Genomic DNA, 10,420 nt, shown 5'->3' with positions numbered 1-10,420 from the left:
TCAGTGTGAGCAGAACTGTGATGGATGTCTGTTTCAACTCCATCTCGAAATGCATTTGCTTTTCCCTTAACTGCTGTTCCGTTATTCTACCTCCTAATTCCAGTGTTCCTGTATTGATATCTCTATCATCTACATCTCTATGACAGCTTCTGACATTTAGGAAATCGATAGGAACTCGGCTTGGTTTTAAGGACACAACCTCTTCTACACTCCCCTGTAACAGCTTCTCAGGGCTAATAATCCTTATTTCAGAGCGAGAAGAAAGTTACAATAGTTGATCTTTAGTAAAAACGTTCAAGCATCTCCTCAGAAGGTCCCTTAAAGAAATCCTCAACAGTCGTCATGGATACTAACCAATAAACCACACAAAATTTTATTACTTTAAATTGTATTATTATATTATTATTTAATATGTACAAAAGATAGCTATAGCCCATAGTGGCCTCCAAATAACTCTAAACTAACCATGTCTAAAAATGATTAAGAATTCTACACACAAATAAATCCCCACCAACATAACAAAAATGTCCATCAATCTCTCGAGCAAACAGCAATAAAACATTAATCACAAAAGCAGACACCACACTCATCGAGCTGCCAGTACAGCACACAGTGGACTACTTTCCCAAGAAACATGCCAATCACTAAAAGGAACTTTCCAGTAATCACAAAACAACAAAACACCAAGTCTACAAACTCAGTTGGGCTCGGAACCCAACAATTATACAAAGACCCAGATCATGGACCCAATACAGTAAGTAGCACGCTCACCTAACTTGACTCAAACCAGTGACCCCCCGTCCCCCGTCCCCCGCTGCCTGACATGAGCAGAGTACCTTCTGAGGCATACCAGCCAAACAGCAACCTTAAACGCAAACCTCTGCAACCATAAAAGTACCACTCAAAGACTAAACCCCAAATAGAGAACAACCAGCACTCAACCAACAGTACTCACTAGTATAAGGGAAACCCACAGAGCGAGCACAAACCAATCAAAGCACAAGGCAATCTGGGACAAGCCCCCATTATGGCACAACCCTGGCTCAAGAGAAGCCACAGAAAAGCCTTAAAAAAAAAAAACCCTAAACTTACAAACCCAAAGGAAAAAAATGTATTAGGATTAGTACAAGGGGAAACGTGGTGGCTGGAGTCTCTGATGTGGCAGGAGATGGAAGAGACAGAGCCCTTGAGTGAGGTATGCCCAGGCTTTTCAACTGCCCCAACAGGTAACCAGTAAGGGCAAGTATGAATGGAGCCGAAAGGACAAATGCATAAGGCAAGAACCCGAAACACACCCACCAGATGTGACATGCCTATAAAGAGATGTTGCACATTCTGTTTCTTCTCCTAGTGCAGGTCACACTCAGCTCATCATTCAGCTCCACCCGATTCACAACACTTGATATGGCAATTTGACATCAAAATTTGAATGATTTAAAATGAGGACTGAAGAATATTTCTGAGGCACGAACAGTGCAAAAATGTGTACTTACCTTGTTATTTTGTGTATAAACATAATAAATCATTAATGAAACACAGCTGGTGTCAGTCACAACAAACACTCTGACAAATTTATGCATCATGAAGTATAAGGGCCATGATGTCCACACATGCTTTTGGAGGATTGGCTATTGTACATGACGATAAAAACGCTAGCTGTGATGAACCTGCAGTGATTTATAAACTACGTCTTTCAACTTTGATGGTTTCAAGATAAATCAACAGTTGAAAACTCCTTAGCGACCATTATTGTGAATTTTTGGACTAAAATCTCAGTTACAAAGCTCACAGAAATGCGTCACACTGCACAAGGTTCATTCATTTGGGATTCTACGTTCATATCGTTTGTTGTGCTGTGACATTTTTGTAAGTTAAAGTGATTGTGATTTGAAATTGACCTGAAAATGCTAAATGAGTTTATAGTATGTATTTAGAGTTTTACTATAAGCAACAATATTTCCCTGCATGTGTCTGGTGGCTGGTAAAGTCTATCTGAAATTCCGAAGTATCCCGGATTGATACGTTGAATATCCAGTCCACCTCAGCATTCTGGATAGCTTAATTCACCTCAACTCTAATATACTCTCTCTCTCTCTCTCTCTCTCTCTCTCTCTCTCTCATTCCATTCCTCTATCAGACCTTTATCTTTTTCTGTTATCCAGAAGGGGAGATATCTAGCCCTTCTCAGGTTTCCCGTCTCGACCACGCTGGTACTGCATAAAATCAATTCAATGTGACATGCTGCTTCTTTTCCTCCTCTGAGACCTGTTAAGCTTGAATTCTCTGACAAAGTCACAGGGCGTGTGCCCAGTCGTACAGCGTGCCGACAGCTCTGGGCATGATCGTGGACCACGGTGCCACAGCAGCACGGAGGGTCTGCATCAGTGGCTGATAGATGATCTGCCCTGTGTCCAGGGTCTACCGGTCTGCACTGGGGGAGAACATAATTACGTCCTGGGTCAGGGTCTCTCAGCCATCCGTCTGACCCCCTTCCATCTGGATGAGAAGCTTGAAAACCTGGATTTAATGAGAGTTCCTCTCTTCCAGAAGCTGCGGGTGTTTTGATTTTTTTTTTTTTCTCACCGATTGCTCCCTGAACAAAGAATGAACTGTTGGTAAACTCACAGAGGGCTGCAGATAAGCGCACCAAGGTCATAGTGGAGTTTGTGCTGTAGAAATGACTATTCAGTAACTTAAATAACATTTATTTATTATAAATAGCATTTATTAAGCTCCCTTACATAATATTAAATGTCGAAAGGAAAGGCTAGCTAAGTAGGAAACACAACTATGCTTTTGTTTGTGTGTGTGTGTGTGTGTGTGTGTGTGTGTGTGTGTGTGTGTGAGAGAGAGAGAGAGAGAGAGAGAGAGAGAGAGAACAGAAAGAATTAAAAAAGATCTATGTTTATCAAAATATATGTCCTTATGCTTGTATAACGCCCAGTAGAGTAAAATGTGGTGTAGTGTAACCTTTCTAATGCCAGCCCAAATTCCACATTCCAACACAAATTGTGAAATATTGCATAAGTACCCTAAACTTCATTACTGCAATTACCATCTAAACAAATTCATTATTCTACGCAGTTATCTGCCTCTCCAAAGCTCAAACTAATCTGCTGAAAGAATGTATTCTATTATCTTTTTGTCACACCTTTACTAACTAAGCACTTGCAATCACAAAGTCTTTTGGTACACGACCTTCTAAAAACTGCAATCTTCTGAGAAAAACAACCATTTCCATATGTTGGAGGATGGAACAATGCAACTTATGTGCTCACTTGCAGACGGTGCCTAAGAATGACACAAAGCATCCACCCTGAGACGGTCAAAGGGAGTCAGGGCCATTTAGGACATAGGTCATTTCTATACCTATGAGTATAAAGGAGAGATATCCGTCAGAACTTCTTCTTTGACTTCCCCACCTTCTCAAAAAAAAAACAAAAAAAAACAAACGCTGTGGAGCACCAGAACATTGTAGAAAATTGCAGAGTGAAGGAGCAAAGATGTATAGCCCTGTGACGAGAACAAACTCTTCAATATACTATTTATTACAGAACACAGCCGCTAAGGCCAAGATAGAATCAATGGGCTATCCATAAGGCCTGCCAGGTGAACTGTTTCAGGTGTCACCTCTGGCAATAGATGCGAGGAACATGCACATGTGATTATCTTTACTGTTGAAATAGAACACAAAGTCCCTGAACCACTGGTGACTGTTATTTGTAACAGCCTCAGAAAGTCTCTGTTGACCACTGCTTTGCAGAAAAGCAGGCATGAATGTTTGTAAGTGACTGCGTTTGCTTTGAAACATTTCTAGTTGATTTAGTTAGAATTGTAGGTTGGATGTCTTTAGCTATTTTTAGGAAGCAAATGTCCACGATGACAATAAAACATGAAATGTAAACATTGTGGGGACATGGTGAGTGGTCCCCACATGGAAAAATGTTCACAAAAAATCGGCTATTGTTTTAATTTGAAAAAAACAACAACAACAATAGAGCTATAAGATTTAATTTTAGATTCTGGGATCAAGGTCATGGGTAGGTTTATGAGTAAACACTGAATGACCTACCTACAATAACAAGGGACAAGTGTAATACAACATACTGTGTATGTTTTGAGTGCATGCATTATCTAAGCAAGTATCAAAAAAGCTCCACATTTCCCACACACTACAATGCATGGTGAGGACCATGCCATGAAGGCGCCTTTCTCCTGACAACCAGAAGCCCACCATAGCAGGAGCTCGGAGGCGGCTGGAATATCTGTAGGTCTTCAGTTGAGCTTGTGATCATCCACACATCCCCTCTCACTGTGTTCATGTAGATCTTCAGTGTAAAATGGTGACAGTTAACACGAGTGCTCACCAACCAGGATGGCCAGTGTTCAGGGTTAAACGAGGTACGATAGAGATGCGTTGTGTGAGATTGATTTTAATACATGTTCTAATTAAATGAACGGGTCTCCTGGATCACTTTCAGGCAAAGCTAGTTTTCATCTGCCTTGAAAGAAAAAGGAGTTACATCTCCTGGAAACGGGACAACTGGTCCCAGGTCAGCCTTGCTTCAGCCATACAATTCTCACTAGGCCTCGCAGACCGTGGAGCTACGTGCCATGTGGCCTTGATTTGACACGTGTCACTACATTAGAATCAGCACTGCAGTTCAGGAGGGGATATCAGCAGTAGATGAAGGAGAGGAGACCAGCAGTAGCAGAACATGCACCAGGTAATTTCTCTGTTGCTCATCTTAAAGGAATTTAACTAGGAATTTAACTGCATTGCCAAGGCAAACACTTTCTCAGCCATCATCCTGAAAGAGTCGTGGTTATCAGTCAAGCGCTTATACACCACCTGTGTTGCACACCACCAAGAAGATACGCTCTACTCAAAACAAAACAGACCCTTTCGTGGACCTCACGCAGATGGTTTCCTGACAGACAAAGCTAGATTTTTATTCTTCCGACATCCGTTAGACTTTCGAAATGGAAGCGGTGAGAGTACAATTTGACACTCCTTTAAAATGGACAAGTGGCAGCTAATCTAGTGTCTGGGTGAGCGTAATTCCTGCAATCATGCTGCCAATCTATGAGTCAGACATCACTGCCTCTCAGAGTGAATTTCAGATTTGCCTTAAGGTTGAGCAGATAGAAGACACTGTTCGGAGGACGTCACACTTTAGACCAAAAAGAGCAGTCAATAAAGAACCCCCCACACACACACACACACACACACACACCAAATAACCCACTGCCAGCATAAATTAGTTCTATTCTGTCCTTAATCTTTGCCTGGAGAAATCAGACCAAAATTGTTCAAACCTTAACCCTCAGCAAGCTTGCAGGCTGCAGTTCCTGGTTGACACCTTTCTGAGCAGAGGAAAGAGCTCATGGGTTGTTTAAAAATCACTACATTAGATTATATACACAAATGAATAAAAGAAGCGATTCTAACATCTGAGAGCAGCTAACATGTCCACACCTGTTAATGTGTGATAACACAAGCCAGTTCAAACAGACCTTAAAAGGCACGTTAGTTATACCAAGCAGATACATAGAAAGTCTTTATTAAGAAGGTGTGATAAATAAATAATTCAAACAAAACATTAGTGCCACCTCTTAAATAAAATAAAGCTGACTTCCCTGGTGCAGTTTCTGGTAAAATGTGTTTCACATAATTTCTACTTCCTCAGAAGGCTGGACGATACTAACAGATGGTTAAGTGGTGAAGGATATGCAGATTCTTTTTTTTATTGGTTTAGCGTGTCATTGCATAAGAAGTGATCTGGTCTTGAATCCGTCTTCTCTTGGCTGTTGATAATGAGAGGAGATACTGTGTGAAGTAATGCTCCTGTCAAAAACTGTCTCTCTCACTTTCTCCAGCAGGACGTGTGAAGGCGCTGAATGTGAATCAAAGCCCCTGCTGCAATATTTCTGACGCTTCAAAGTTCTCATTCTCACTCTGATATCTCGCACCGTTAGAGATGTGCAGTGCAGAGCAAGAAAAATAGTCAGAGAGAAAAAACAAGTGCAGAAAACTGGCAGATATAATGAGCGTGGGAGCATGACTCTATATATAATATCACATGCAACATTTTCTGTTTCTGTGTATTTATATATATATATATATATATGATGTATAGCATATCATATATATATATATATATATATATATATATATATATATATATATATATATATATATATATATATATCATATACAAAATATATATCATATATATTATCACATGCAATATTTTCTATGTTTTATATATATATATATATATATATATATATATATATATATATATATATATATATATATATATACACACACACACACTTATATATATACATATGACATTTTAAGTATTGGGTTAATGAGGATTTGCAATTTTCCACACGTATTTGCATATTATCAAAAGACATGAAATACAGCTGCAAAGTCATATTTGTGATTCAAATGTCCCGACTGTTTGTAATGACGTTTTTGTTAAATTCACAATCTTTCAGAAGACCTTAGAGGACCGTCAGCGCAAACTTGCTTTGTTATGTTATTGCTGTTTGGTTAACGGACTGAAAGCGGGACTGCAGCATTCGCGCGCAGAATTACATCTCCTAAAATGACACGTTTGCTCTTTTGTCAGATTTCGGCACGTGCTCAACAGATCATTAACCAGCCCACTCACTATTAAACCTGCGACCAGAATCGTATGACGAGAGACTGTCAAGACAACTACACATGGAAGACACCAAAGTATTTCCAAAAGACAACCTGTTCCACATTCTATACGCCAGTTATCGACATCTAACCAACATTCTGCACGTTCAAATCTTTTCCTGACAATAATGAGTGCCATTGCCAAGTACACGACATGCAAACTACTCAGCTACACACATATATTATTAGTCTTGATGTCTTACCATGCACTTCTTCAGTAACTATCCCTCTCGTCTGTCTGCGCTACCGCGCTCTGCAGGTCTCTTTATCAGCGCGGTCCTGCACGCAGGTAGGAGGTGGCTTACGGACCCCAGCACCTACCCGGAGCGGAGCGCACCCGGGGGCTGTCTGAACCCTTGTTCCCTCCAAACCCTGCTTCAAATCAGGGAGACTGTGCAGCTCCGGCCGCGGTAAATGAATTTCTGGAAACAAATAAGAGACGCCTCGTCTCTGCGCATGCCCAATTTCCACATAGTTTTCTCTCAGTTGTCCAAAAGCTTTTTGGAAGCGAGATGCGGTCGAGTCAATGGCTAGGCTAAGATACGTCTGATTACAGTAATGCGTCATTTCATGTGGAAATAAAGACGATAAAATACAATATAGCCCTGTAATCTCAGCACTACGTGGTACAAACATTTTTAAACTTTCCATAAGAAAAGTTTATAAGGCACCGCAGTTGCTCATAGATATAAAGCATTATCATTTCACAAAATCCACCATATAAACATAATATATGTCTTTATGTGTCAGTCGTGGGTAATTTCACTCTGAAGGAGAAATTCTCTGTGTTGTCTTTTCAAAGCAGTTTTAGTAAATTAATGGATTTTTTAATTCTTATGTTCAGTGTAATTCTTGTGTCATATTTAGCTTTCACCGAGCAATCTTTGCGGCACATTTATATGTTCTTTAGCTTCTGCCACATTTTGTTTACCTTGCTGCAGTGAAAAATCATTTTCAAGCAAAGGTGTGAATGAAGAGTAGAAATGAAATAATGCTGTTGTCAAAAAAGAGATATGACTCTTTGAGGTTTTGTATAACAACTTTCAAAGCCCCAAAACTTTTAAGTGGGTCTTATGGTATAGCAATGAAACACATGCCGGGTGTTTCCAGAACCATCTATCTTCATTAGTGGAGTTGTCCTATGTCGTCTAATGAACAGTCTGTTCTCCAAGCTTGGCTCCATTGATCAACCTGGCATGGTGGAATTGGCAACTGCTACTGCACTGTCCCTTTTCCCAATAGGGAGGGAAATATCTGTTTCCTTTCTCAATTCAACAGATGTGGAGGTCAGTAAGACCTGGTGTAACAGGGTTAACGACCTGCCCTGCGCACTGCTGGATCTGCCGGTTAGGAGCTCAGTGTCTGCTAGTTTAAGGCTGTGCTTTAGCCCTGTTAAACGTGGCCAAAGGCTTTTAAAATGCTGATAATCTATCCGAGCGAAAGGGAAATCATTTGAAGGAGAACAGAATGAGTAAGATCTTGTTTGAAGCTATTATATAATGCTCTTGCCCTTACATTCTGTGCAGTATGCTCAATGGTTAGCAGATGTTTTCTTACAGAACATCACTCCTCGATCTTACAGCAGAAACTGTCACAGCTGACCAGTACATGTGTTTGAACGGTACTTACTGGATACAATAGCAAGGATGGTAAAACATGTTTACCTGAGTTAGCTGGCTCGGGGCTATTACTCTGACATAGGCCCAGGTACTTTAAGAGTGTTGCCAATTATAGTGCAATGACTTGGTCCAAAAATAAACAGGAACAGGAACACAGTAACGTATACAACTTGAACGCAAAGGTTCAAAAGTCTTTCATAGGTCTACTGTAGGACTACCAAAGGTCTATCGCAGGTCTACTGTAGGTCTACCAAAGGTCTGTATAAGGTCTACTCTAGGTCTACAAAAGGTATATCGTAGGTCTACTGTAGGTCTACCCGAGGTCTATCATAGGTCTACAGTAGGTCTACTGTAGGTCTATATGGGGTCTGCTGTAGGGCTACAAAAGGTCTATTGTAGGTCTACCAAAGATCTACCAAAGATCTGTATACGGTCTACTTTAGGTCTACCAAAGGTCTGTCTAAGGTCTGCTGTTGCTTGTAACATGGGAGCACAAGCAACGTGTTCTGGAAGTTTGGGGTGTATGAGGTTATGGGGTCATTTTAGCATGAGTAACATCACTGTTAAATCATCAGTGAACTTCACTTGTTTTTAAAATAAGTAACTCAGTATAGTGTTGAAAAGAAGGATTAGCCAGGAACCAGATTAGAAAAGGACTTGACATGCACTCTCTATAAAGATTAATAGTAAATGATTGGTGAGGAATTAATTCATTATACTGCCTTCTTTTTATATGAACATTTTTGCTCCATTAAGCAAAAGACAAACGCAGAGAGAATGGACCTAAACGTGAGGGCGAATGAGATGCTTTGCTGTCAGTGGGAAACATCAATACCAACGTCAGAGCAGACAGCAGTACCTGGCGTTCTTCTGCCTAAATACGGCGGCAGGAATCCATTACCTGTTCCATCTAAAATAGTTTTCTGACAGTCCTCTAGCAAACCAAAAATGATGGCCAGGAAGACACAGTTCCCTGACCTACCTTTCATCTAGTCTAAATATATTCCAGCCAGAACCATTATAGGGTTTTTAAACATAACAATACAGTGCAGAAATGGTCGAAGTAAAACCTGACACGGGATTCAAAGTTTAGCCAAACTATTAAACCAATCAGTTTTATTTGTATAGTTCTTTAAATGACAGACAATAAGAGTTGCAAAGCATCGGAAATCCAGGTGTAGATCCCTAATGAGGAAGCCAAAAGTAACAGTGGCAACGTGTCTCCCTTAGTCTGGATTAGGACTGAACATTCAGGAGCAGTGCTGGAATAGTAAATTCATCATTCATTACAGCATAATTAGCATCAGTTAATTTAGGTGGAGATGAGCACTTAGGGATATCCAAGCATGCCAGAGTCCTCTGGAATCGCTGGTCACACGGCGTGCCCAAACCACATGACTGCTTCAAGATGTCACAACAACAACAACAACAAAAACACAGTTAAATTGAACGTTGCTGTCAGGTTGCGTCGAAAGTGCTGGCTGGAAAAGCCATTTTAGTTTTTGTTTGCTGTCAATAGACCAAGTAGAAACTATACACAATTTCAAAGTGAAAAAATAACCCATCTACAGATGATGTTCTGAAAATTAAGATGCCAAACACTGGCATTAGTAAACATTACTTAAAGTTGTATATAAACATTATTTAAGGTGGTACAAAAAGGTAAACTCTGATGTTTTTAATAAAGTCTTCACCTTTGAACTAAGTCCTGACCACATTTCACTGTTATCTCCCTCAGAGTATTCGCTGCATGCGTTCCTGAGTTGATCGGTCATGAAATATGTGTGTTTGGTTTGTGCAAGTCAAAGGACCACAGAAGTGCAGCGGGGAGCACAGACAGAGGAACACAGCCCAGGGAGATGAAGCATGGGTTTCCCTGAGTCACTGTTGTCCTCTGCGTTCCCAGTACGATCAGTCTAGCAGCAGCGAAAATGGCTAGCCACCTGGGGAATGAAAAGAATGTCACATGAGGCCAGACCCCTGGACTAGAGGAGGCCTGCTGGAGAGAACGATTGTGTGGCGAGGGGAGAGAGAGCTGTTCCAGAACCTTCACACGCTGCACTGACAGAAGCGAATGTAACCC

General features: G+C 40.7%; 1 protein-coding gene across 1 annotated transcript in view; it reads right to left on the bottom strand.

Moving 5' to 3' along the window:
* Positions 1-7,104, bottom strand: part of npy8br (neuropeptide Y receptor Y8b) — a 14,821-nt gene extending 7,717 nt beyond the window's left edge. The window contains exon 1 of the mRNA XM_027027243.3: positions 6,922-7,104. The gene's annotated coding sequence lies outside the window, so the exon portion shown is untranslated. The remainder of the gene's footprint in view (positions 1-6,921) is intronic.
* Between the last annotated feature and the right edge of the window lie 3,316 nt (positions 7,105-10,420).

This window comes from Electrophorus electricus, chromosome 20 (genome assembly GCF_041902795.1).
Source record: "Electrophorus electricus isolate QZ-2024a chromosome 20, ASM4190279v1, whole genome shotgun sequence".
Taxonomy (NCBI): Eukaryota; Metazoa; Chordata; class Actinopteri; order Gymnotiformes; family Gymnotidae; genus Electrophorus; species Electrophorus electricus.
The sequence above is the reverse complement of the archived record's forward strand: the minus strand, read 5'-3'. Positions and strand labels throughout refer to the sequence as shown.